Source organism: Eleutherodactylus coqui, chromosome 13 (assembly GCF_035609145.1).
Source record: "Eleutherodactylus coqui strain aEleCoq1 chromosome 13, aEleCoq1.hap1, whole genome shotgun sequence".
Classification (NCBI taxonomy): domain Eukaryota; kingdom Metazoa; phylum Chordata; class Amphibia; order Anura; family Eleutherodactylidae; genus Eleutherodactylus; species Eleutherodactylus coqui.
In genome coordinates this window covers 65035542-65055622 of record NC_089849.1, presented here as the reverse complement: position 1 = coordinate 65055622, position 20081 = coordinate 65035542, and the positions used below count along the sequence as shown (strand labels likewise).

The 20081-nt window shown below is 41.6% G+C and overlaps 1 long non-coding RNA gene across 1 annotated transcript; it reads right to left on the bottom strand.

Moving 5' to 3' along the window:
* Positions 1–314: 314 nt before the first annotated feature.
* Positions 315–13049, bottom strand: LOC136587733 (uncharacterized). Its single transcript, XR_010787487.1, has 4 exons — positions 13034–13049; positions 10573–10669; positions 4939–5129; positions 315–753 (listed from the first exon to the last, which is right to left on the bottom strand). It is a non-coding gene; the product is annotated as an uncharacterized lncRNA (long non-coding RNA).
* Positions 13050–20081: the final 7032 nt, after the last annotated feature.

The following is a 20081-nucleotide window of genomic DNA, read 5'->3' as shown; positions in this document are numbered from 1 at the left end:
AGTACTATTCTAATAAGGTGAGTAGTATTTTGGGCTTAATTAAGATTCGACTTGACACCACATAAGTAGAAGAGCGTTGATTCCCTTTTGATTCATTCATGTACAGTTCTCCTGACTACATTCAGATATAAGATAGCAAATTTTTGTAGTCATTTGAGAACTAATATTATTTCTATATGATGACATCCATTTAATAAAAATATTTCTATTATAATAGTTAATAATATTTATTATGACTGTTGTTAGAAATAAAGCTAAGCATAGTAAAAAATAAAGAATTGTAATGTAACTACTGGTCTACAGTAGTGGGCTGGGCAGGTAAGGATGGAAGTGGAGACGGCAGCCAATAGGACACGGGTATAATTGAGGAGTTGACCTCTGGCAATGGTTGCCCGTATATGGCACACAGAGATGTGTCATAATTGGGCAAAGAGGATGCAAATGTTGCAATACTCAGAATTCCTTTAATGCGGATAACACATTTGGTTGTCACAGAAATGGTTCAAAGTACGGGCAGTGTCTCTCCGGTGTGTGAGTTCTAACTCAGCGAGGAGTATCATTCCCCCAGAAAGGGCTCGGACATAGACAAAATCCAATACAGACTCAGATCTCCTATGTGGAAGCTCATTAGCCGAGACGTTGGAGAATCAACGAGGTTACTGCTTCACCGGTTACTCTTGCAGAACACACCAAATTTCCGATCCTGGCCATGGTCATCGGAAGAGCCCGTCCCCAGCACCACCACACACTCCCCTGTTAAAGGCAAAGAGTTATTATAGAGAAGACAAGTAGCCAGTGATGGCAAACATGAAAAAACTAAAGCCTGAGAAAAGGGAACGTGGCACCCCTCTTGCCTACCGAAATATTATTATTTTACCCCTTAATGATGTGGACATGAGGATGCCACAAATTTGGGGGGAATTTTCTTCTCCCCTCTTTAAATTCATAACGTTTTACATTTTTCATTAACATAGCCATATGAAGGCTTGTACTGTCCTTGGTGGAAACCACCGTGCAGCACCAGAAAATGAGATAATTTTGATCTATGTTATATGCCCCGATTTTTTGAATGTACACCTTTGTGAGGTTTGCAGATCTTTATTGTTAAATATACATATGTTTACATTAAAACAGGCAATTTGTTAACATAAGTGGTAAATCAACTAATCAAGAGTCTAAAGAGTGGCCAGTGCCTCAGCTTCCGATTCGGTACACTCTTTACCCAGAATAACCAGGACTCCATTGGATATTTTGTCTCCCACTGCCCAAAGACATAATGCATGTGACAATCATCCCTAGCAAATATCAACTATTTTTGAACCCACATTGCTATTGCTACAGTACAATAAATCTGAAAACCTTGTAAAATGAAATAAAGTATAACAAGTCAAAATGGAACAAGGTAAAAAGTAATAAGTGGTTATCGAGATGCAAATTCCCAGTCCCTGAGTTAAAAAGACAAATGTAAAAGGTATTCATCGAGTCCTAAATTTACGGGAGGAACCAAGTGCGCAGAAGGTGTTGTGTAGCAATGGCTTGACAAACTCCCCAGCAAGCAAAGTGTAAAATAAGAATAGAGAGGGTTAACCCAAAACCCTAACGAAATCCAGCCATGGTTTCCAAACCCATAGAAATCTACATCCGGTACCAGCCGCTCAACTCGCTATCTCTTCGAAACAGCAAATCTGAGAAAGCTTGTCTATCCACATAGAAAGGGAAGGCAGATCAGCTGCAACAAAACGTTTCGATATTGTAAATGCTTATTAACAATGTCCCACTCTGTGCCTTGAGAAAGATTAAATCTCTGATCCTACAGTCGCAGGAAAACACATCGATCTTCCAATAAAACCACTTCAATTTGTCGAGCACCATCATCTGATCTGGATGGATGCCAATTTCGGCGTTCATCAGTTACACTTAACCACTCATCACCATAAATTCACGGCCATAACATCAGGACCAAGACTACAAGCAAACAATGATTTTTACATTTTAAATGCCCTTCACCCACAGAAGAACGAACGGTAGATAAGATCTCTTCTTTTGTCCTCTCAAACAGTATGTTTGCCCTTGCTAAACTGGCTGTATCAAGAACAAATGGCTTGTGCATTAGGATCTCCTAGTATTAAAAAAACAACTGCGTGATACCACATTGGTAATGAGAACAATGGACTCTCTAGAGTAGAATGGGATTTGCATATTCTAATCTAGAGTACAGAATCTATGCAGGTCCTTTTCTTCATATTTTACTCCTCGAAGAAGCATGGGTTTTGCTGCTGGGTACTTCTCAGGTCACAGGATAGTCTCCAGACAATGGTTCAGGCACTTCACGTATCAACAGTTAAAGGTAAAATCAATGTACAGTCAGAAATCAAAGTCAAAAGGTCAGATTATAGTTATTTCCCAGGAGCAGGCAAGAGAAAAAGTACAAAATGTAGCAAAGTGTTGATATTGAAACTAAGTGGTCAAAGGATCATAACTAGGGAGAAGTGCAGGAACCAGAACCAAGAAGTAAATGAAGGTTAGAGCCAAGAACAGCAAGGAATGTGAGGAAAGTGTGCTAGAAAAAGATTCTAGGAACATACCCTGTTTCCCTGAAAATAAGACATAGCATGATTTTCCAGAATTTTTGAGGATGCAAAATTATTCTTCAGGCTTTTTGGGGATGCTTGAAATATAAGCCCTACTCCAAAATTAAGCCCTGCTAACTGTTAATTAAAAAAGTCAATTTAAATAGTGTCCAGGCAGCTATACATGTAAAAAAGTTAAACCTTTTTGAATAATAATTAATATAAGACACTGTCGTATTTTCGGGGAAACACGGGGACAAAAAATTCAAGGCTTTCAATCCCCACTTTCAATGACATTAATGGCGGGTGCTGCTTGCCATGGCAACACAATAAAGCCAGCATATACGTAAAGAGTGGAAGAGGGAGCCACAAAGTCTGGGCAAGGGGAGCAAGAACAGTTATATACAGCTACAAGCAGAGAGATTTTGTTGATGACTTTCATACAATTAATACTAATAGTCATATTAGTAGTAGATAACACTATGCACATTATTTTATAACACGTTGCACATTGCTTTTTGTTGACTGATAGGTCTTATGCAGGGAATGAAATTGCATTTTATAGCAATGCTCAGTTCTGTATACAAGGGGTGTATAAGCCCTGCTGCCTGAGGAGGCCTAAAAGCCCCTCTGCTATATAAGAATGTATTAGTATAAATGGCAACTGAAAGTTGGGCAGTTTTGTAACAGATATTGCAATGAGGATCTAGAGCTTCAAGTAACTTCTACTGTTCTACTCAGGCATTAGCATTCCCCTGTAAGGCATATCCAATTTAGATCTAGCTGCATAGATGGGAGTACTGGTGAGTGAACTTTTGAAAAGTGCAGTTCGGCTAGTTCAATGAACTTTTGCAAAAAGTTCGGTTAAGCCTGAATTAGTTCAAACTGATTCAGAAGTTCATCAAAACACCTAAAATTGGTGTATAACACTGTTTAGGAGCAGTAATAGCCCTGTGTATCACTATGAGAGGGTTACACAGGGCATTTATGGCATTTAGGCGGTGTTATACACCAGTTTGACTAGATGTTTGCAGAAACAGAAGCAGGTCTGAAGCAGCTGGTATGTAAGATTGAAACTGAAAGGGAAAAAAATTATGCAAATTTAAAGAAGACTAAAATTATGACAACTGCAAAAAAATGGCCAAATTCCAATCAAAATCGATAATGAGGTCTTAGAATGCATGCTAACTTCATCTTCCTTGGCTCACAAATTGACCAGGCTGGAGAATCTATGCCAGAGATAAAACATAGGATAGTATTGGGGCGAAGCACGATGCTAAACAAGGACAAAATCTGAAAAATAAGGGATATCGGTATAACAACTAAACGCAGGATAGTGCAAAAAAAACCAAAAACGTTTTCCCCATAGCCATGTATGGATGTGAAAGCTGATCTGCGAAAAAAGCTGATAGAAGAAGGATTAATGCGTTTGAGCTGGGGTACTGGCAAAAACGGCTGCATATGTCCTGGATGGTGAGAGTAACAAGCAGAGAAGTCCTGAAGCTTATAAGAGACGATATATCACTGGAGGGCAAGATAGCCAGACTCAGGTTCACGTATTTTGGCCATGTAATGCAAGCAGAGTCACTAGAAATATCTATAATGCTTGGACAGATCAGTAATAAAAGATGACCTGGAGGCAGAGGACACGATGGCTGATACTGTCAGAGCTGATACTGGCATGGATATCACACAACTGTAACAGGCAGCGCAAAACCAAAAAACATGAAGGGAGCTTGCCTGTAGGGTCGCTGAGCATTGTGAATAACTAAATTGCTAGCAACAGCAACATACATCAGTTTACAAGACTAGTATTGAGCAAACCAAACCAGTAGAACCATATCTTGGATAGAACTTTACTAAAAGCTAGGTTCTAGTTTGTGCCAAACCAAACTTTTAGCAAGTTCGACCCGAAACAGGGTTCTACTTCGCTAAACACTAGATGGGAGGTTCAAAATGGAGAATCCCTTTAACAAGATAATTATATTAGTTGTCTCGTATGCAACTAAGCAGGCTGTTGCCATTTTTTCCTATTTTTAGAGTCCTTTTGATGCAAAGTGCTTTACTCTTTCAGGTAGCAACTCTTATTTGAAGAGATCTATAATCCATAATGAAGCAAACATAATTCCATAACTTGTTCTGTAGATCCTCTTTTCATCCATTGGAATAGTGAATATACTTTCTGTAATGTAGCATCTTGCTAACTGTAGAAATCCACCAGTCTCCATTCTCCCTCTGCTATTTGCACTGATCTCCGGTGGCTGACTGCCATAACTTAATATATAATGCATTTTCTGTATGCAGAACAGAAGGAGAAGAAGAGTTAAATTTTATTTTCAGTGTCATGAGACAAATGTTGCCAACATACCAATAGCAACTGTAAGTAAGTTTGGAGACGTCCCTTCCACAGTCATTTGCTATTATTCAGTAGTATCACATTATGATACATCATGGGAGCTGTCTTAATGAAATCACTGTTCCTCACAGCTTGTCATGTTTCTCGACCGGTGTGTGATTGTAAGCAGAGTTAGTCCTGGGCACCTTCCTGAAAGCTGGATCCTGCAAGCAAAATTAATATCAATTTTAAACCTGATTCAGATAAGTGTGGTCAAATTCAATCACCTAGAATAGCATTTGAGCAGCACAGGAAATTGATGAGCAGACTGTCCTTACAGAGTCACTTTAAATATCCATTTTTCTTTTGCACAGATTATCTCTTCTTGTAGCTATAGCAGAGAAGCGAACAATGAGACCCCAAAAACCTAGAACATCAGTTTAAGCCTACAGCCGCTGATCTAATTTATCTGACATCTGAAATATAGTGAAATTTTATGGTGTATACTTAGCAAAAGTCATGCAGAGTGTCTAACATTGGATGAGCAGATATAAAATAATGCGCACAGCAAAAATGTCTTGCCTGTGTTATGCCTATGCTAGGTTAGTGAATTTGTGGAAGACAGAATGGACCCTTTACAATGATTGGTATCCAAATAATTTGGAAAAAAGTAATAGAGGAAGACATGTACTTAAAGGGGTTTATTAGTTGAAGCCTTCTTCATAGTTTTTCTGAGTTTCAGGCATTTTCTTACTAGCATTTTTGGTTGGCATTTTTTATATTCCTTTCTTCTATGGGAAAATGTCTGAAAAGAATCCAATCAACACTTCAACATGCTGTGTTTGAACCCAGAGTAAAATTTCTCCTTAGGGAGAACACCTAGCAGGTGTGAGAAACTTCTTAGTAAAACGAAAAAAGTTTGGTACCATGTTAGCCAGTAGAGCAAAATGGGATTGTTCTCAGTAAGAGAAACAAAGTCATCTTGTAGATATGATACTTTTTAATGGCTAACAAAAATACATGATGTTATAGCGAGCTTTCCAACCTACTTAGGGCCCATCTATTTCATTAAGCCTGAAGAAGGACCCTAAGTAGGTTTGAAAGCTCGCTATAACATCATGTATTTTTGTTAGCCATTAAAAGGTATCATATCTAGAGATGAGCGAGCACCAAAATGCTCGGGTGCTCGTTACTCGAGTCGAACTTTCAGTGATGCTCGAGAGTTCGTTTCGAGTAACGAACCCCATTGAAGTCAATGGGCGACTCGAGCATTTTTGTATATGACTGGTGCTCCACTAAAGTTTTCATTTGTGAAAATCTTAGCAAATCACCAAAGTCATGTAAAAAACACAGAAATGGGTAGGGCAGGCGAGGAGCAACATGCAGGGCTGCATTTCGGGCTCCGACGTCTCACTATTAAGTCACAATAGTGGCAAGAGTGAGACCCCCCCCCCCCCCTGCACTGTCAGCATAAAGATCATTCTCCTCTGCTACAGCTGTAACAGCTGTGGCAGAGATGAACGATGTTAGCCCATTGAATTCAATGGAGCCGGCAATACAGCCGGCTCCATTGAAAGCAATGGGCTGCCGGCGAGCGCGGGATGAATTTTCGGGGAGGGCTTAAAAATATAAGCCCTTACCTGAAAATCATCCTAAAATGTGTAAAAAAAAAAATAGAAAAGGGCCAGAGCTGTCCAGCGCATTGAATTAAATGGAGCCGGCAATACAGCCGGCTCCATTGAAAGCAATGCGCTGCGGGCGATCTCACGATGAATTTTCGGGAAGGGCTTAAATATATAAGCCCTTCCCTGCAATTCATCCAGAATTGTGTAAAAATAAAAAAATATATATATACTCCCCTGGTCCCAGCAGACGGAGTTCAGCCGCGGCCGGCTTCAGTTCTCCTGAACTGCTCTCTGTAGTATTCAGCAGCCGGGGATTTAAAATCCCCGCCTGCTGAATGAACTGCCTCTGATTGGTCACAGCCTGACCAATCAGAGGCAGCTCTCACTCGCACCCATTCATGAATTCATGAATGGGTGAGTGAGTGCTGCCTCTGATTGGCTCAGCGCTGAGCCAATCAGGGGCAGCTCTCAGCTGTCATTCATGAATTCATGAATGGGTGTGAGTGAGAGCTGCCTCTGATTGGTCAGGCTGTGACAAATGACCATGTACCTCTCCTGATATGGATCAGGAGAGGTAAAGCTTCTCCCTAGGGGGAGCACCTAGTAGGTGTCAGGAGACTTATAAAGCCATGCATGATCCTCTGGGAAATTTATGCAAATGGTAGGATGGAACAATGACCTTTTAACAAGTCTTGTAACAATTACTGTGTATTTTTTCATCTTCTCATTTGCACACTGATGAGAGGCAATCACCCCAAAACAGCTGTCTGTGCATGGTTATTCTGGTTTTGGCTCACAATTCCCAGTCATTGTTATAAGGCTTGTTTAAAAAAAGTCTGACATTGACTTGCAGGAATACTGCCTTCCAATAGCTGTAGCTACAGAGGTATTGTTCCATCTTCTCATTTGCATATTTCCAAGAAGAGCATGAATGGCTTTATAAGTCTCCTTATACACCTTCTAGATGCAGTCCTTAAAGAGAAACAATACCCTTCCTGACTTCATTGCTTTATAAGCATGCTCCAAAGATGCTGATGGAAGCCGAATACATACAGTAGATATAAAGTCTGGTGTCAGGAAGGATTTTTTCCCTTAAATGGGTTAAATTGGCTCCGACCTCATTATAATTTTTTGTGCCTTCCTCTGGATCAACAAGGGGGCTTAATAGGCTGAACTGGATGGACATATGTCTTTTTTCGGCCTTACATATATGATACTATGCACATATTACACCCAAGCAGGCAGTTCCTCCGCCGGGTTAGTAATGTAGCGGTGTAGAGTATCCAAGCAGGAGCACACATGCTCCGTGTCACAGCTAACAAGATCTCTTCTTAGGCTCCCCTTTGAAACATGCAGCTAATGACAGAAGCTAAACACTGTGAGTGTTCTGCTCATTTAGCATTAATGACATTAAACTTTAGAACCCTTTTAATCAAGATTTCTATAATAAATAAGGAGATTAACGAAAGAAATAAATAAATAACAACCGCCCTTTTATTGAGCACATTAATACAACATTTAATGTCTTTGTTGCAAACAGGATGTGAAGATGTAGGATTAATAGCCCCATTAAAGAGATAATTTGACTCAATTGCCCTGTCACACCAAGATGACATTCATTTGAACGCAAAGGTCATTTATTACTAAGAAGAAAAAAGAAAACATTTACAAATAGAGTCTGCATCTCACAACAATGGGCATGAGAAGAGAGCATCTGCTGCCAGTGTGCAAGAAAGGGTTAGACCCGCTGTCTGGCTGGTTACTTCCCATCGCATAGGAGCTTCGTTATCCAAATGACAGATTCTCAGAATATATGAAAAAAAATCCAGTTGACCTCCTTGTATCTTATTATATGGATTGTGTGGTTGGAAGAGTACTGATAGGGGTTCTTACCCAAATGTAATTATCACTCTACAGGTTATGTTAACATAATTATTTTCTCGCAGAGAGCTATTGAAGCAGTGAAGTTGTAGTTTATATGAAATACACAAGCCAATGTCCTTCATATGCAAATGTGTCTTTATTACGAAAACATACATTCAAAATCTATGAGTGCTGCCTCATGATCAAAAGTCAAATACTGGTGTTAAACAGTCCCATAAAAACAAGAGCACAAATCCAACTAAGTGCAGTTTCATGAGGAGATGTTGGAGGAGTTGAAGCAAGCCTGACCGGACATAGGTGCAATGTCTTGGCGGATCGTCCCTTTTCAAAGCATGAGAAAAGAGATGAGCGAGCGTACTCGCTAAGGCAAATTACTCCAGCGAGTATTGCCTTTTGCAAGTACCTGCCCGCTCATCTCAAAAGATTTGGGTGCTAGCTGGGGCGGGGAACGGTGGGGGAGAGCGGGGAGGAATAGGAGGGAGATCTCTCTCTCCCCTGCTCACTCCTGCAACTCACCGCTCACCGCCACCGGCACCCCAATCTTTTGAGACGAGCGGGCAGGTACTCGCAAAAGGCAATACTCGCTCGAGTAATTTGCCTTAGCGAGTATGCTCGCTCATCTCTACATGAGAAAGCATGCAATCCCCAAAACATCACAGTGGCATCTGGTGGACTTTATGGACTTTTTATTGGAATGTTTTAAGGCCCATTTACACACAAAGATAATCTTTCAAATGACTAAAACATTGAAAAATTTAGCAATCTTTTCCCATAAAGTGTTAATGGCCATTAACACTTTATCATCTTCATTTGCATGTAAAAGGGCCTGCAGGAGCTGTTTGCAAAACGTAGCGTATGAGTAATCACAGGCCCAGCTGTGCACACAGCCGCATTGTTCTCATGGTGGCTGCCAGCAGGTTACAATGTTATCTGCCATCTCCCTGCAGAGATAACAGCCTGCGGTCTACTGAGAGATAAATGTATTTGTAGCTGAAGGATGGATTTTAAGTTCACCTTAAAATCATTTTTCAAACAAAAGTACGCAATGCCCGCATTTACATGTAACGATTATCACTCATTTTCGGTCATTTGAACGCATTTTGAGCGATAATCATTACGTGTAAATGGGCCTTTACACAACTATTTGGCCCCTGATCATGAGTTAACACTCTTGGATTATACTGTACATATAGAGTGTTTGTTTGGCATTGTGCATATGTACACATATAACAACTGATTTCATATGAAGGAGATTGGATTGTGCATTTCTTTGTGACTGGATTTCTGTTAGGGTTGGGAGACCCTGATTGCATGCATTTGCTACAGTGGTGTCATAACTTTTTGTTTAAACACTATTTGCTATATGTAGTTTATGCAGCCTCATTAGGTTTCGTTGAAGACCAAAGGAGTAGATCATCCAGGACAAGTATAGCAAAGTCCACAGGGACCTTGTGGGATGTGGGCTCAGCTAAAGATAGCCCTTTCCCTCCTATCCATGGGTTGTGTGACTTTGCACATGGCTCATCTCGCCACAATTACAGAAAAGTTAGCCTCAAAGTAAAGGGGAACCAACCAGAAGATCATGCCATCCTACCCTCTTACAAGTAATGGAAGGATTGTGCATTCGAGGGACAACAAGTCCCTGGTTGGTGGGATGTGATGGTTTGAACCTATACCTTGCTTCATGTACACCTGTCGTTATTAACTCCAGTCCTCACGTACTCCTAACAGGTCATGCTTTCAGGGTTTCTTTAGCACAGGTGATATAATTACTGTCAATGCCTTAGTAATTATCACAAGTGCTCCCTATATAAGATATCCTCCAATCATCACCTGTTGGGGTGCTTGAGGACTGTTGTTGAGAAACACGGATTTACACGACTGATTAACTCCTTTACGGTTCAACATGGAATGCTTAAGAGTAATTCTCAGGTAAATTTCAAAAGCTGCTAATACTGAAGCATATAATTACCGGTAAGTAGATTTCTTTAAATAAGATAAAATTAAATTTGCAATAATTATCATGAGCCTAAATATTTTTACATGCTGCATTAAAATTGTTTGTTCCATTTTTAAGAGATACACAAAGTTCAGACAGCTACACAGACTTTGTAGTCTAACATTCTGTGCCCTTTATAATAGAAGCTGCATATCTCACCTGATCCAAAATCATAGGTGTTCTCCTGGGGCCAGGGTGCAGTTCCGGAGTTGCCTGTGAGGAGGCTATGTCTTGCTGGAAATGTCACTGAAACTTTCTGCAAGCCAGAATTGATTGTACAGCATTTGTTCTCACAGAGAGGCACATAGGCTTAGCAGTTACACTTCTTTATAGTGGCACAAAAGCTTAACGGTTGTGCATACTCTTGGTGGACTTTAAACAGAACCACAATTGTAAAACACTCTGTATTATTTTTCTGGAGCCTAGGGGACTGTGTAATACACTATAAAGGGCTTTGGGAGGTCACAGAAACAAATTCAAAGGGGACTCCTCCATTGATCCATGTGTAGAAAATGTAGCTGGCAATTTTTCGTCAATATGCATCCACAAAACACATACACAAGAAGAGGAAATGCTTTGAAAAATTGCTTTTTTAGATTTTCTCAATTGAATAGATACATTTATTGGATATATTTAGAGTTTAGCGAACGTACTCTTCCGAGCTTGATGCTCGTTTGAGTATTAGCATACTCGATAGTGTTCGCTACTCGAACGAGCATCACGCTGTGTTCGACCCCACCCCAGTTTTGGCCCCTCCCCATCGCTGATGTGTCAGATTTGACCCCTCCCCGCTGCGACGCTGCGCATGTTAACGGTAGTTTGTGGCTGGCTTGGAGGAGAGAAAGAGAGAGAGAGAGAGAAAGAAAGAGGGAACGCAGGGGAAATAAAAAGCTTGGCAGGGTCCCATACAAAAATCCTCGAGTCTCCTATTGAAGTCTACTCGAATAGAGCTCTCGAATTTTACAAAAAGCTTGACTCGAATAACGAGGACCCGAGCATATTGGTGCTCGCTCATCTCTAGATATATTCGTCCAAGTGCCAATTGATAGTTCACAGTGCAAATGTCTACATGGAGAGGAGCATGGAAAATTAAAGTGATTGCACACTAGCAATGTTTTGGGGGCTCCCCCAACCTCATGTTGTAATGCATCTGGAGATCCTCTGAAACACCACTGGTATGCATTTACACTATGCTTCCAAGCTCAGCCTCCATACTCTTTGTGACAATTTGCACTATATACTATTAGGCCTCATGCCCATGGCCGGGTCAGATTTCAACTGTGAAATATTGCAGCTGAATCAGACCCGGGACGCCCCCCAGGGACCCTATACTCACCTCTCCGGATCCGGATCTCATGATGCACCGAATCTAGCCTGTGATGTGGATTCTCGTGGTACTTCCGCTGTGCTCACACTGCAGATGTATCACGGGACGGACAGCTTCAATTGACTGTAACATAAAATGCGTTTTTGAAAAGCACTTTCATTATGACAATGGATAAGGAAGAAGGGTTCTTACAGCATTCCCCATGGCTTTTCCACCAAAGCCTTTGGTTGCTTGACCACCATAAGAGTATATCCACCCTAGTTCTTGGAAGAAAAACCATTCTTGCTCCTACTGTTACGATCGTGTGGGCAAGCTAAGCACGGGAGCCCACACGATCGCACCCAAAAATGGGAAAATGTAATGTATGGGATGGACGCACACAGGTAGCACCACGGTCACACGGGATCACACAGGTTTCAGGCAACTGACCCTGTGCTAACCGGAGGAATGGCAAAGCCCTACCTAAGCGGGGAACATTGCCCCAATAAGGGCAGCCCAGCGGTCTTCGGAACTCAGCTCTAGCTGATCCTAGGAACCATGCCACAGAACAGAAAGCATCCCCATGCTACATGACAAAGACAGAACAGGATACACGGCACACAACATGCCACCACTAGAAACAGATAAGCTGAATACAAATACCAGGTATTGGTTGACATGTTGTACAACACATGGAAGCTAGCGGGCCACTTCACGGCTCCTGGTTATACCGCTAGTCCCTACACTATCCAGGAGTCCAACAGAACCGGACAGAGTTCACACAGAAAGCTGCAACAGGACAGGACACAGATAGCAGATCACGCAGCAGACTGACACGAAACTGACAGAATTTAAACTTACAAACGGACATGAACCAGCAAGACAGAAATCACTCAGCAAAGCTTGCAACAGGACAGAACAGAGCACTGGACACACCGCCAGCTGCATCAGGAACAGGACAGAGTACAGGTAACAGAACCAGACAGACACCACTCAGAACTCACATGCACACAGCAAGTCTATGTGTCCTCATACCAGGGGGAATAGACAGTCAGCTACACAAGCTGACATAAGGGAGTGTCCAGTTACACCAACTGACACCCGGAGTAAGACATAAAATTTCTGGAGGCTGCACCTGAACAGGGGGAAGGAAAAGGGGGCTGCATGTACTGCAGACTAGGACAACAGGTGTCCAGACAATCTTGGGGAAGCAGAGCCACACAATAGACTTACTTGCTAACACAGATCAGAGTGGGACAAGCAGAACAAGACTGATAACAAGTTACAGGCCACAGACCCAACATGAGTACTCACCATGGGGAACCCACACAGAGACTGACAAGGAGCTGGGTTATATGTGAGCACAGATCCAGGAGATTGGCTAGCAGGAAGTACCACACCCAGCCAGCTCAATTAACCCTGAGAGTGCTGCTGGGAGTACATAGTACAACAGGTCCCAGCAGCACACGTAACACCTACATTTTAAGAGCTGATATGCTAAAACAAAGCAGTTCTATCCCAAATGGTCATCCACACAAGATTTATCGTATTGTCTAGGACTAATCTGTCAGGTATTGCTCCTGGATTAGTATAACATTGTGTTCATGATACTCATTAAGCGTCATAGAAGTCAGAGATGGTAATAAACCCCATGCCTGTTCTCGCTATCTGAAAACTTCAGCTGTGTTTGAGTGCCTGACAGCTGACTCGCCCCTCTTGTGGCTGCATATTTCCACTAAATCTGCAGTGCCATTATAGAATATGCCGGTCTTGTTTTCACTCATTTTGTTACAAAATTCCTTTTGGAATAAATTGAAATGTACTCCGTGTTCCAGCCACTAAAAATATAGAACTACATTAAAGTTGTTCCTTCCATCTACATTTTTGGATACTTCTAATTGCGTCCCAGTAGATGAATTTCTGCCATTCCAGGTCTTGTCCCCACCATCTCCATTTAGCCCGGTAAGACTCTCGCAGCTCCCTGGTTTCTGGAGCCTGCAGGGATTAGCTTGGTATCGTTTCTGGGATCTCTGACAGTAACAGCTGGAGAGTGAGGCAGGAAATGTATATTCTAATTGCAAATTCAAGGTTTGCTTTAAAAACCTGACGGAGAGAAAGTTTCATTAAAACAGATTTATTCCTGCATAAACATTTTATTGCTTTAATTGCAAAGCACTCAGACTTAAGTAAACTGTAGTAAAGACACAATTTATGTTGGAATCATCCCAAGAGGGTAAGAAGGGAATAGATTGTATGTTAATAAACACGCGTGTGCAAAGATTTGTGGCTAATACATGTGCAAAACCGTGTAATGCTCCGAGATTGACTGATTTCAGGAAATGATTGAAAATGCAATACCTAAGTGAGAAATGGCTGCAACGTTTAGCCGGCTGCGGATGTAAGATCTCCATATATTGTAAATCTCTCCTATTGTATTGGTGGGGCCATTCAGCTGTTTGTTTGACTCATTCTTCAGATTTCAATTTTGGTGCAGACCTTACTGTATATAATCCAGATTATGCAGAAATGATGCTGGTGATATGTCACTTGTTTCCAACAATTACATAGGAATCTTAACTTTGACTCGATCAAATCTAGAAGATTACCAATTACCTATAGGCTGATTAGCAACCCGGTAATATAAAGCAGAACACTAATTATAAGAGATATCATAACTCAATTTAGTAGATTTACTGCAGCCTGTTTACTGAATGCAAAAAAATGGTCATAAGCAGTAGCAATCAAAATTATTCAACCCTCATTGCGAATTATGTTTATTTGCCAAATTTACAAATGCTCAGCTGTTTGCAAAAAAAAACAAACAATCAAGCAAGAACAATTTAAATAGCTCAAAACAACCAATATACGAGTAATAAGTGGTTTCTCCAGATTCAATAAAAAATAACTTTTTTAATGACTATTGCAATCTCTGAATTATTCCACCCCCTGAATAGAATCCGTCATAAGAGCAAACATTATCCAGTCAGGTGTTGTCTCAAACGCACCTGATACAACTAATCAAGGACTTCATTGCTTTTATCAGGTGTGCTTGAGATAGAACAGATCAAATATCTGGAGCGGCTAGTGCTTTGCTGACTGTGATTTTTTATCGGTTGTTAGAAATGTGGGCCCTTTTACACACAAAGATGATCGCTCAAAAGATGGCTTTTTTTGTTACGATCATTTTGCATAAACTACTAATTGGTACTTATGCCTATTAGTAACAATTAGTAGCTTAAGCAATGCATGTGAGCCGCCGGGAGCTATATTCAGAGAACAGGTGGTGGTCTGTTCTCTGAATACATTTCCTTTGTTCTGTCGCGGGGCTGACAGCTGAGACAATGTACTCAGCACGCCCTGGGAAGATAACAGCATGCAGTCCTTCTTGTCAGCTCTTCTGTCGAGCGCTGAATTTTATGCCGAACTGAAATTCATGGGCGCATTTTAACTGAAAGTGAAAGATGGGCACATTTACACACATCGATTATCGCTCAAAAGATGGCTTTTGAGCTAATTTTGAGCATTAATTGTTGTGTGTAAGAGGGCCTTAAGTTGAGAGGGTGGTCCAGAAAGTTAAGAGAAAAGATCATTGCCTTTTACAAACAAGGAGAAGGATAAAAAAAAGATAGCAAAGGAACTAAATGTTTCTAGAGATACAGTTGGAAGCTTAGTTCACAAGATCAAAGTTAAAGGAACACAGTTTATACTATCTGGATGAGAGGAAGCTATTACCGGCTGCTACCAAATTCCTGAGGAACTCGGTGGTGAAAAACTCTTGAGCAACTGCAAAAGACTTGCAGCAAGATTTAGTGGCAGTAGGCACTGAAGTTTCTGTTGGCACATCAAGGCACTTCCTATACGTTGAAGGTCTTTATGTCTGAATTTCAAGACTTATACCTCTATTGACCCAAAAGCACAAGAAAAGCCATCTCCTATATGCCCAAAGCCATATAAATAAGCCAAATACATTTGGAGATTTTGTTGTATGAAGCGTTGAAACAAAACTGGAAATTTTCAGGCCTATGGATAGGCAAAATGTCTGAAGGAGAAAGAATGAAACACACACTGAAAAAAAAACCCTACCTACAATGAAGCATGGCGGTGGCTCAGCGATGCTCTGGGGCTGCTTTGGTTCCTCTGGCACATGTGATATCTGCCGGTTGCGAGGACATTTTGGGTTCAATCAAGTATCAGGAAGTCCTAGAAGAAAATCTCATGCTTTCTGTTAGGAAACTAAAGCTTGAGCACCTTTGGACTTTCCAACAGGATGATGATCCTGAGTACATATCAAACTTCACCAGGGCTTGGTTTCAGAAAACGTCCTAGAAGATTATAGAGTGGCCATCACTAGAGATGAGCGAGCACCAAAATGCTCGGGTGCTCGTTACTCGGGACAAACTTTTCGCGATGCCCGAGGGTTCGTTTCGAGTAACGAACCCCATTGAAGTCAATGGGCGACCCGAGCATTTTTGTATATATGACAATGATGTCATTGAATGGCTGTGATTGGCTGAAGGCACGTGTGTTTTCTGGAGGCGGGGATTTCAAGCCCTGCATCCAGAAAGCAATGCTCTGCCGGGGACCAGGAGGGAGCGACAGCCTGCAGCAGCACCGCAGAACGCCGGGGGAGGTGAGTAATGATTTTTATTCTTTGCTCTGCTGTATTCCCGGCGTATAAGGTGACAGTTGGGGGGTCGTCTTATACGCCCCGTCGCCTTATATGCCGGTATATACGGTATATATTTTTATTGTAACACATTTCTGGATGAATTGCAGGGAAGGGCTTATATATTTAAGCCCTTCCCAACAATTCATCCCGCGATCGCCGGCAGCCCATTGCTTTCAGTGGAACCTGCTGTATTGCAGGCTCAATTGAATTTAATGGGCAAACATCGTTCTTCTCTGCCACAGCTGTTACAGCTGTGGCAGAGAAGAATGATTTGTCTTCTATATGTTCTCAATTGGGTCGGCGCTGCTGCCGCCGGCCCCGTTGAGCGCATATAGAGAAGAGAACAGGAATCGCAGATCGCACATAGGTACGATCTGCGATTTCTATGGCCTAAGAAGGACCGTTGGGGTTCTTGAAGCCTAAAATCACTCCTAACACTCTCCCTATCGCAGCTCCGGCATCAGCAGCACTTTCCCTGAACTATGTCAGAATGCATCTGTGGCGAGCCGCGGGAGGGGCAGATTTTAATACTCGGCTGACACCTGATCTCGCCAGCCACTCACTGCAGGGGGGTGGTATAGGGCTTGAACGTTGCAGGGGGAAGTTGTAATGCCTTCCCTGTCTTTCTATTGGCCAGAAAAGCGCGCAAATTTCTCAGGGAAGAAAATGAAAGTGACTCGAACACCGCGTGGTACTCGTTACGAGTAACGAGCATCTCGAACACCCTAATACTCGAACGAGTATCAAGCTCGGACGAGTATGCTCGCTCATCTCTAGCCATCACACTTGCCTGACAAGAACCTCAAAAAAATGGGCTTTGAAGAAGGCAGTTGCAGCATGCAAACCCAAGAATATTAATGAACTTGAGGCTATTATCTATAAGGAATTTGCTGATATTCCTCAGGAACCCTGTCAGAAGCTGGGGTCTGGTTATGTGTCATGTTTGCAGCAAGTCATAACAGCAAAAGGTCCTCTACTGAGTACTAAAGACATTTGTCATGAAGGGGATGAATAATTCTGAGACTGCAGACATCATTAAAAGTGACATCTTGTGTTGCATTTGGAGAAACCACTTGTTATATTAGTTGTGTTGACCTATTTTAATTGTTCTCGCCTGATTATTTTTTTTGTTTGCAAATTGCTGAAAGTTTGCTAATTTGTCAAATAAACCTAATTTGCAAGGAGAGTTGAATCATTTTAATTGCGACTGAACCTTTTAAATTTGCCTGTCTTGTGGATGTGTTAGATTGTATAACACCTCATTTACTTGGGGGTTGGTAAAAAGCTACTAGATCTAAATGTCCTATAATAATCTTATCAATAAGCTCTTAATGATGTAGTCAGATAGATCACATTCAGGATAGAAATATTGTTATGCCTAATTTTATTAAGGTGCTATTCATTGCATTTGTGGGACCCTTAACCCTTTCCAATCCACTGTCTGACGTCTAAAGACATTCTGATTAAAGGCTGTAAAGCTCCAATGTCGGAAGACGTCCGGCAGGGTATTCTTACTGTATATTACTGGCCGCTCTGTTGTCGGGGGCCTCTCCAGCTTGTCCCATACCGTAGTACTGGCTCTAGCCAGCAGATGGTGCCATTGTATAATGGCAGAAAGAGAAATTCCCCTAGGAAACTCTGAATCCAAAATTGAATTGCAAAGGGTTAAGAGATAAATCAAGTCAGGAGATGCTCAAAAAATAAAATAATAATATTATATTATTGGTTGAGAAGGAACGCTGGTTCCAGTTCCCACTTTTCCCCACATAGTCTACTTCTTAATACTTTTTACAGTATGAACTCTAGACTCTAAGACATGGCTCTGTTTAAAGATTAGAGGTTGGCAGAACTAGTCTGATGCGCCAACCACACTGGTCCCACAGCTCACTCTTTTCCTAATCATGCTCACATAATTGCCCAGTCATTAGTTACTGAACTAGGTGTTGGGGATGGTAGACTTCTAGCTATCATTACCTGTAGAGAGTGAGGCCGGTCTCACACATCCGGATTTGAATTACGGAATCCGCGATCGTCACCCGTACGGACGATTAATGGTATTCCGCACACATTCAAAGATTAGAACATTTGCATGTCCGCTCACAAGAGCAAACAGTGATTCCTGTGCACGGAAATAAAATTGTAGCGCGTTCTTTTTTTGTGTGCATTCCGCACGGACGGCTTCCATGGAAGTCAATGGAAGCCGTCCAACCCATGGCCCATCCTCAATTGAGAGTATGGAAAGGTCACAGGTACTCGCATCAAACAGGAAAAACAAAGATGATCAACAGCAATCACCTCCAGTCATACAGAATGCAGAAAATCAGAGGTCCACAGGGTTGCCGGGTGGGACCAGAGACAGATTCCACTGCGGGCTCTCCTGAATGCGGAATCCGACCCATCCGTGTAAGACCAGCCTGAGTCTGGTCTTGTTAGAAAAATAGTTCTATTTAGGGGTCTTTCATCTTGGGTGAGCCAGTATAATTAAGGGTCCGTTTACAACAAATGGTTTATCATTAGAACGAGTGAATATGCATCGCAATGTCAATGGATACTCTGAGCAGCTTGGTGCCATCATATACCACTCATAGAGTCCACCAGGGCCCTACTATACGTCTGTGGTGTAGAGAACAAAAGCTCTGCCATGTATATAAGGTTTCACAAATAAAGCATTTTAAAACCATATTGAAAAGATAGGATGTTACATATCATTAGAAATGCCCTGCTCATTTGCAAAAGGAATAAAGAGAAATTGAAAAGACGCTTTAGAACACACTAAAGCAAGATATATGCAAACTTTTGCACTACAACATCACTAATGAGATAAAATTTTGAGCGTTACAGAAGGTCAATTTATAGTATAAAAAGGAAAACTTCTTTCGTTTGAAAGCGGGCTATGTGGAATTCTTATTTCAAAACATTGAGTCCAAAGGAATCAATGAAGCTTTACTTATGCCTCATTTAATTAACAATATGTTAAAATTACAACCTTTTGGAAATTTCAAATATTCGCATTAGTTGGATGTTTTTCATGACTTCTGTGCATCTACAGCAATTATATGGATCAAAATGAAATTAGTGACTATGAAGCATTAACAGTATAGGGCTTGTGATCATGGGTTCTAGGAATAAGGGAAGAGTATTAGAGTTGGTTCCATTCAATGAAATGCATGCAAAATGTGCATTAAAGTAGCACTTTGTGAGCAATATAATCAGCAAGGCGGCGCCCCTAAGGTCAGGAGGTGTAGATACTGTTAGGAAAAATGGAAGGTGACTTACCTGGCGTGATCGAGCTGCCCCTGTAAGAGGCAGTCTGCCATGTCCAAAGTCCCAGATGGCGATAAAATTGGCAAATAAATTTGGTCCGTTGGCTCTGGTCACAAGGACATCCGAAGAGAAGAGGGAGAGTGCCGGTGGTGGCTTCCAAATAGGGTATCGGATGGCAAGAGAAACAAGTGGACAATGCATCAGTAAAAATACCCCAGCGCTCTAGAGGGCAGATCATAAAAAGAAGACCATAAGAAGGAGAAATAAGTCACTTACTTCACAGGGGTGTATCAGATGAGAAAACTGCTTTGTCCCAGCAGGCCATCAATCAAACAAGTGGTTCCACAAGGTAGATTTTGCCGCAAAAAATTACAGCAATATCGCATCGGTAGTCCATGCAATATCGCTGTGTTTTCTGGTGATGATGTC